The following is a 9,762-nucleotide window of genomic DNA, read 5'->3' on the forward strand; positions in this document are numbered from 1 at the left end:
CTGGAATGGAGACCACAGATTAGCAATCGCAGTGTAGAACATTAATATGTTGAGGTAATTGGAAGATGGAAGATGTAGGTAGCTTCCATCAGATCTTACTGTAAATCCGTGGGAGAGGCTTTTACCCAACATTGGATTGAAATTCCGATAAAGTTGAATATTAAGCAGTTTAGCTGCCTCCATTCATCACCTTTTTTGAAAGCAATTAATTTATTTTCAACATTATTAAAGCTTTATATATTATTATCATCTTCGAACTCGCCTTCCATGTGGCGTCTGCTTAAGCGACCTTCTGAAACTAGTCTAAATAAATACTGTATGAGTGCTGAGACTTCCGAGAGTGTCTTCATTAGTTACTGTTAAAAGATTCAGGTTCAACGCTTGCAGCAGTCACTTCAAGCTCTATGAGTTTATAAATACAAAAGGCAAAGTTCGTCGATATAGTCTAGGTAAGAAAAGGACCAATATTTAGCCACTTCCGCACATGCAGTTGTAGTCGTGCAATAAAGTGCACCGCCCGCCAGCCCGCTGATAAATGCGTATGCGGCAAACAATGCGAATCACACAACCGCCACCGCCAAATTACTCAACACGTGTTTCACCCCTCCACGGGGCATCTTTAGGAGTTATGTTACACCGATTAGTGCCAAACACAGATTTGTGTCGTGACTCTGTGTTTGTGGGCTGGTGGGCGGTGCACTTTATTGCACAACTACCACTGCATGTGCGGAAGTGGCTAAATATTGGTCCTTTTCTTACTTAGGATGGACTTCCGCGAGGTAACGCCTGATTCCATTAAACCATTAAAGATATAGTCTAGATTTATTTATAATAATTGGCCTTACTAAAATCATCATCTCCAGCTCGTGGTCGCCAATCAAGAACTTTACGGCCCATATGAGCGTCGGACAGCCCATTCCATTTCAGATGAGTAAATCTTTAAGCGTCGGTGACCATAGTTCTTGTGCAATCTTCTTATTACTGATTCGCAACTAAGCGCAGAGCATTTATCACCCTCCATTGCTCTCTGCTTGAACTTGAACCTTTTTACTTCTGTTTTATTTCATAAATATAAACTTTATTGATTTTCAAATGTCCAATCCACTGCATATAACGTGATGTAGACGACGTATTGGAATATATGACTGTGCCTGCGTGCCTATGAACGTATTTAAAAAAGGAACAATATTTAAAAAAAGACATTATGTTGTTTTAAAATTTGACAGTTTATTACTATTCCGCATAAATAAGCCACGGCGTAATAAAACTGGCAGGTTTTAAAAGATTGATTTTAATTTTTTTTTTCTTGTACTGAACGCTTTAAAAAGTGTCAGTGTAATGTAAATATTGTATTTAAATATAAACTAAGCTGTAAATTCTATAATGTTAATCATACCAAAACAAGAACACCAAAGTTTGTAAGTTTTTAATCTTATGGTATTAAATATCTTATAATGTTTAACTCGAAATTGTATACGCTAAATATATTTATTAGCAAAGTTCCTGATAATATTTTAATAGGACGCCATGTTTTTTTTTTCTTCGCGCTTTATCTACGAACGTTTGATAAGTCGTAAAGTAAATTTAATAAAATAAAAAAAAAACAATTCAAACTTATGACTAGTCATTAAATCGTTTTTAAACCTAATTAAAAATATATCAACGTTTATGTACGACTGATTTTAGCTATTATCATCCAGCGTAGAAACATTGTAAATAACGTAGAATAATGGTTATAGAAAAAAACAACTTATTACTATTATATATGAACAACAACGACAATTTAATTCTAAATCGGTGTTATTTAGTCTCTTTGATAATCGTACTTAAGGAGGTTAAAATGTTTAAGTAATTTTAAATAATTGCAACACCATTGCCGTTCTTTAAAATAGGTTAGGATTATAAGAGGTTGAAATTAAATGCGCGCGCTTGGTATGACAGTTACGTTTTCTCACAGATAAAAACAAACATGGCGGTATTCAGCAAGCTATATAGCTATTTTTAAAAGAGCTATTTATATAGCTATTTACAAAAAAACTATTGAAATATTAATATAATGCAGTTTTGTGTGGAATTTTGTAATTAAAAATCCCAGATAACACAGCATTAATACATTTATAAATTTAAAGTATTAATATTAATTTTTTATGTCATACCAATCGAACGCCATTTTATTTCAACCAGATATTTTTGAGTACTGAAATGAAAGCAATAGTTAAATACATTTTGTGTTTAGTTTCGTCTAACATTTTCATATTGTCTTCCAATGTGTGTGTGATCTAACATAATATATAGTGAAAATTATGATTTGTATTATATTAAAACCGTTTTATTTGCATGTATATTTGAATAATTTTAAAGTTTGATAACACGGTGTAACAAATATGCTAATAGCTCTGTTACAGATAGCTCGAGCCCTTGCTAACTGTATAAGAACTATCAATTTATTGTGAACATGTTTAGACATGTCGAAACATATTCGGATTGCAATAATTTTTTAAATATTATATTATTTAGGTGCGTATATCAAATGTTTTCCACGAAATACAGGTTTTTGTACAGTATTCAATTGTATATAGTTTAAATATATATATGTCTGTTTAGTATAACCAACTAGGGTGTTTGAAAATTTGAATATTGTTTTTAATAAACTTTTCTATAGGCTACAAATGTATTATACATTAGTGAAATTTCAATAATTACTGTTCCAAATCTGAGAGTAAATAAATCTATTTATACTAACGTCGTAATTTAGTGTTTGTTAAAGACTTTTTTTTTTAATTTTAAACTATCCAATGAACGTGGCATTCGCGTGCTTTTATATTAATAATCGTTAGACGTAACACGATTATAGTTAATTCTTATCGACTCAAATTGTAAATTGAAAACTATACGAAGTACCAAATATACAAAATTTTAATCTTTACAATTCGTTTCATTTTATTATACCTTTAACATGATTGTTCGTTTCTCGTGTACGCATTATTGTCACTTGACATCTTTGTCCATGGTTGTCAATTTTATTTATTAAAATAACACCGCTAATAACAGTTACAGTTATTAGCATAGCACTAATAATTATGAATTGTCAACAAACATTATTGTAGGCCGCCGACTGTCACTTAAGACGAATAACTCTTTGAGCTATGTTAGTTCCTCTGCGATTTTTCTTTATTTCTGATTTCATCAGACTCTACGAATTCACACTGGACAAAGGTCATCTTCTGTACTTTATTCAGTATTTTGGATAATAAGTTGTTTTAAACTTACGCAAACGCTGCCCATTGAAGTTTGATTCAGCGAGTGATTTCTTCCTCCCAAACTATCATCCTACGTTGTAGGGGCAGGAAGGTTGAATATTAAATATATATATAATAATTGAACACCGACGTATTTAAAGAAATAAATCCTTCATAATATGTATAATATACTTGCATTACAGCAATAGGATCATAAAAGGGATATTAAAAAATTCAATAAAAAATCACAATTCAAAATAGTTTTTCAAGTGATGACACACTGTTGCATCGATAATTATTTTAGCGTTATTAGCAGTGAGCTTTTAAAAATAGCAATTGCTCTTTTAAAATCATATTAAAAATTTACCTAATAATGTCTGCTAGGCTAAGAGTGAGATTGAACTTGCCGTATTTAAATTAGCATACACCCGGATATATATACTATAGATATACTATGTGGGAAGGTATATGACCAACTGGAAATCTTGCAGCTGTAACTATGCAGATGTAAGACTTATGGGAAATAAACCGCAGTTATGACTTAGCTAGAACAATTGCTTGTTTAAAGAATATCTCTATCTAAACATCTCTAGTGCCACCGGCTGTTTTTAGTGCCAAAAGAATCCACCAAGCAAGCAAGCCTGTCAAGATCGCGGCAAGTAAATGGAAATCGGCAGCGCTAGACCGGGGAAGGTTTATATCAGTATTTTCCATATTTGCCTATCTGTCACGTCGAAGTTATCGTGTAATATATATATGCTAGCATATACAAGACTCTATGACAAAGTTCATGTCCAACATTGAACATACTACAGCTGAAATGATGGTAATATACGACTTTTAAGTAATAAGCGTGACTTAGAGCGAATAGCTGCTCCAACGTTCTCCATTGCCTTCAGATGCAACCCAGAGTCACAGCCTTCCATCTTCTCCGACCCAGACTTTTATGGTCCCTGGAGTACCAGAGGGTACCTATCAGGTAAACCGATCTGTTACTGTCTTGTAACAAATCTATATACATTAACATAAATAAATATTAATTTCCTTACCGATATCGCGAATGGTGTTTCGTAATCAATAGCAAAGTTTCTTGTAAGTTGTATCGTACAATCATATTCCAGTTGAAATATAGTTCATATGACCTATTTGGGACACACGGACTGAACGAGTTACAAGCATTAATATTAACATGAATTGTTAAAACAAATTGAAGTTCTTACATTCGTTATTTATACAGGGTGATTCAGGTTCTTCTTTTCAGCTGATGGGCGCCCTCAGCAAGGCTTAAGCCTCCAACAAAGATAGCCACGATGGTCGACCATGTGCTGCCGCATGAAGCGAACATAACTTTTTCTTTGGTTCATCTAGTAGGGACTTATTTTTTATTATTATAGTTTAGTTTATTAATGTATAATAAAATTTTATATATTTCAATAATTACCTTATTTCCTGTCAAGTAATATACGGAACACCTTATTCGAGACCAATTATTAATAATTAACTTAGTTAATAATATAGTAAGGAAAAGCGTTTTTCAAAATCATATATCTATTAGATTCAGGCGTTACCTTTCGGAAGTCCATCCTAAATAAGAAAATGACTAATATATAGCTACTTCCGCTATGTAGCAGTAGTCGTGCATTAAAGTGCCTCTCGGTGTTTGGCACTAATCGGTGTAACATTACTCCTGAGGATGCCCCGTGGAGGGGTGAAACACGTGTTTAGTGATTTAACAGTGGTAGTAGTGTTATTCGCATTGTTTGCCGCATGCGCATTTATCAGCGGGCTGGCGGGCAGTGCACTTTATTGCACGACTACTGCTACATAGCGCAAGTAGCTATACATAATTCCTTTTCTTAATAATATATCTGTATATAAAAAGAAATATTGTTTACTATGTGTTCCCGCAGACTGTAATGTCGAAAACGTATTCCAATAGAAAAAAATATATGACATATTGTAAGGTTGCATGTCAGCGTCCCATATATCTTAAATAAAATTTTACCAAAAAAATATGAACACGAGAAATGTCACATAAATCGCAATACAGTCAAAAATTGTTGTACCCTTGGCGGGGAACGGTACATCTGAAGTGGCGTGGGATTGTGAAAACGTGCAATTGGTTCAACGGACCTTTGTTTTTATAACAAACATTCCAATACGCCCGCGCACCAGCCACAGCAGTTTACAACCGTTGCCCGGGAGAAGGACCCTGGCCTCGGTCGCGTTCACTAACTAGGTGACGTCTCACGCACCAATGCCCTCTCTTTGTGTCGGTTGCGTTCACCAGCTACGTGATGTCTCACACGCCAAGCCAATTCGTTTTACGTTACAAATTTACGTTGTAAATTCTGTTCGTTCTTTTGATTCTCGGAGCATCTTTTAATTCACGCCACAACCTATCGCCTCGCACCCCAAATGGGTAAGTGTTGAACAAATATTATAAAAACATTAATATTAAGTAGCGTTTAGACCAGGCCTTCTGTCCACTCCCCTTTTGATTTAAATATATTTTTCTTCTGTTGCCGAGTTACTGTTTTCTTTTCACCTTACAACCAACAGCTAAATACGGTACAATATATCCGAGTGATCACTTTATGTATGATTATTGGATATAGATATATGAAAAGCCTTAAATGAAAGCCTTAAATAAAATTTTTAATTTATTTTTACACCTATAATCAATCATCATGTATATAAGAAGTAATACCGCTTCTTGTATCTAATATATAAAATTCTCGTGTCACGGTTTTCGAACTTGAACTCCTCTGAAACGGCTTGACCGATTTTTACCAAATTTTATATGCGTATTTAGTAGGTCTGAGAATCGGCTTCTATCTATTTTTCATACCCCTAAGTGATAAGGGTTGTTCACCCTTAAAAATTTTTTTTTTTTGACGAAATTTTTTGTTTTTATTTTTTTATGATACAACATACAAAAATACATACAACCCTAAATTTTCACCTCTCTACGATCAACCCTTATTTTTAAATTGAAAATTAAAAATATTTTTTTGCAAAACAACGTTTGCGGGATCAGCTAGTCTCTCTATAAATTTGTTTTATGTACTGTTACGGCTATTTTGTATAATAAATGCTCGATGAACATGCTCGACGTAATTCGAAGCCGTATGTTCGAAACTTAGACAAGTCGACATCGACACCACGAGGGAAATGTGCTTACACTGGAGCAGCGTAATTGAAAATACGATTTTGAAATTTATGTTTATTCTCATAATAAAGTAGAAGTACCTCGGGAGTTGGGAATTACGGATGATTTCACGTAAAGTCAGTTGATTTGTTTAATGAGAGGTTACTTATTCATTTATATCTCATTATACACCCTTTGAATTTGTTTGTAACAATATTACGGTTTTTTTTTAATTTTGAAGTCACAAATACATAGTAAATACAAACATACAGGGATAATGATTATTATACGTGTAAAAGCCTTAAGGGGGTATTGCTCAGTTGTTAATGGTATACCCTTTCAATGGAAAAAACCTTTAAAGCTTTTTCACTTATTTCCTTTCAATCATTGTAAACTTATAATCCGGTGAAATATAGTTAAACACCAGAGTCGAGACTCTCAAAGTAAACGACATATGCATATATATATATATATATATATATATATATATATATACATATATATACATATACATGTATGTATGTATATTTATATATAAATATATATAAATATGTGTGTGTGTGTCTAAAAATCGCCAAGGTAACCGATCCTGCATTGCCGTCGGTCTTCCTAGTGGGGTACCTGCTGCAGCGCAGGACCTCGCCGCGTCTACCTGCTTGTGGTCGCAAAAAGAACCCTTCAGCCCCAATGGTCATCAGCTGTACGAGCGATGTGCTTCGCTCAATGCCACATCCGAAGAGCAGTTCTTCTAGCTACGTCATCTTGGTTCTTGGACATTGGCATTGTGGTATATTGCTGCACAGAGGATACTGCTGACCATCCTCTGGAAACTTGTTTGTGAGCAGTGGCTATCCTACATAATTAATGCACAAAGGGTCATTTATATAAGAATGTATCCTGAGATTCATTACTACTTGGCTACTGTGATAAATTAATATTTAAAAACAGAACATATTGGGCCTAAAATTAAGCCCGGAATGCCAAAATTGCTGCGCAGGTGATTACAAAAATAAATACATTTAAAAAACTTTTAAGTTAAACGGTTTTTTGATACCCATATTGTGGTGGTTGTGGAAAAATATGTACCTAGTCCGACATATTGGAATGGCGGCCATTTTGAATTTTGAATTTTGACATAATCATTGTGTCTTACTAGTGTAGCCCTTTCATTTGATACCCATATTGAGGAGGTTAAGGAAAAATATGTAATCCGCCATTTTGTATCGGCGGCCATCTTAGATTTATAATATTATTGATTTTATTATATTGTATTGTCATCTAAATTAAATGTGTGTACCAAATTTCAGATCAATCTGACAACGGGAAGGTGCTTAAACTTCAATTTCTAATTTTGGACTCAAATAAATTCCGTACGGGTCGAACTAAATAAAACCGTTTAACAATTATAGCGATCGTAATTAAAATATAACTGTCAATTTTACAAGCACTCGTTCAAAGTTTCAACGGCACAGTTATAATTTGCAGTTACGAGTGGAATTTTCGGTGTATAACTAGCTAGAATTTCACGTTTATTATCAGCCGGTTTAAGTTCTGACTATTAAAGTTTGTATCCGATTTAGCGAAGCGCCTCTCAACGCGATGCGACGAGTTGAGATTCCCTCTTGTGATGCTAATACAGAATGTATCTAAAATACGAACTAAAATTAAATTAAATTGAAATTGTTACATACTATTATACTTTTTTTTATGGCCCCCGCTATTTGGAGCCTCTCGTATCCCTGTTTTGTTTGGGACAGGGACTTTATTTACAAATATTTTTTTCATGGTTTTATCTTTATTCTACACTCACTTTCATTCTTTTCAATTTCTTTTATTCTTTCCTTTTATCCTTCACAATATCTTTTATTTTATTCTTTCATTCCTTCTTGCTTTCATCGCCTTCCTTTCCTCATCTTTTTTACTCTTAGGTGGCTAGGTACAATTTTATTTCTAATCTTTATTTTATTCTTACATTTCTATCATTATCTTTTGATATTACCGATTTGTTTAGATTCGACTTTTTTCTTATACATGTGTTTTATATGTGCATTTTGGTTCAAGTTTTCCTATTTGGTTTTGTGATTTTTTATTGCATTGCTTACCACCCTGCGAGCAAACGATAGAAATGATGGGCGAAGGTTGTCGTCGCCCATCATTAAGGCGATGCTTTCCGTTTCCGCGGAGCACGCGATAGGACTGCGTAGCTATCGGGAAAAATATCCTCGTTTCTATTATACTATTATCTGGCCATAAATATTATTAAAAATTAATATTACATTTAGTTTCAGTACCCCACGATAAATATAGCACATCGACATTTGGAAAGAGACGATCGGCTAATTTCGACTTCGTAAGCGTTATCCCTGTCACACGAAATACTAATAGTGCGGTATCTATTAGGAGCTGTTACAACAAGTACCATTTGCTTCTTTTGAGACATTGTAGTAAAAATAATAGTAATTCTAATTCTCAATTACTTCCATTTCACTATCTGTGCTCTCAAAGAGGTCAAGTTTTATGATAATATCTCATTTTAACAATAGGTATAATGGTGTTTATTATGTACAGTTGTAATTTTTCTAAACAATTAAATACGTAAACATTATGTAAACATGTTTTTTTTATTTTACCCCAACTTAATGCCACCACTTAGAGAAAAATTGGTGTACTTTATACAAAGAATAAAAATAATTATCAAAAGAAGCAAATGATACTTGTTGTAACAGCTCCTAGATACCGGACTGTTTGTGTTTCGTGCGACTGAGATAACGCTCTACGAAGTTATTAAAAACGTAAACATAATGTAAGCATGTTTTTTTTATTTTATATTACCCCAACCTAAAGTCACCACTTATAGAAAAATTGGTGTATTTTATACAAAGAATAAAAATAATTATCAAATGAAGCAAATGATATTGGTTTTAACAGCTCCTAATAGATACCGGACTGTTTGTGTTTCGTGCGACAGAGATAATGCTCTACGACGCTGAATTTGGCCGATTGTCTCTTTCTAAAGGAAGTGCAATATTTATAGCCGGATACTGTACAGTGTGTTAGTTCAATACATTAACATAAACCATTAAAAATATATAAAGATTGTTCTAACCGTGGAGGCCAGTTATCAAAATAGAAGTGAACAGTCGTAAAAAAAGTCAAGTTTTAACGAGTGGACGGTGGTATCTTTTGTTGACGAAAGCGATTTTGAACCAGTTTACTAAAAGAAAGTTTACATTTTAGCAAATATTAGGATCGCATTGATCCACCTAGCAGGAATCGAGGGAGGCTATCGACACCAAGGTTAATTTTAACTATTTTTATACAGAATTTGTGGGTTTTTTTATTATGATACCGAACAAGGAAAGGTATAAGTGT

This window comes from Battus philenor, unplaced genomic scaffold, assembly GCF_028537555.1.
Source record: "Battus philenor isolate CCGP_79_NKW_IND1 unplaced genomic scaffold, ilBatPhil1.0.hap1 SCAF_28, whole genome shotgun sequence".
Classification (NCBI taxonomy): Eukaryota; Metazoa; Arthropoda; class Insecta; order Lepidoptera; family Papilionidae; genus Battus; species Battus philenor.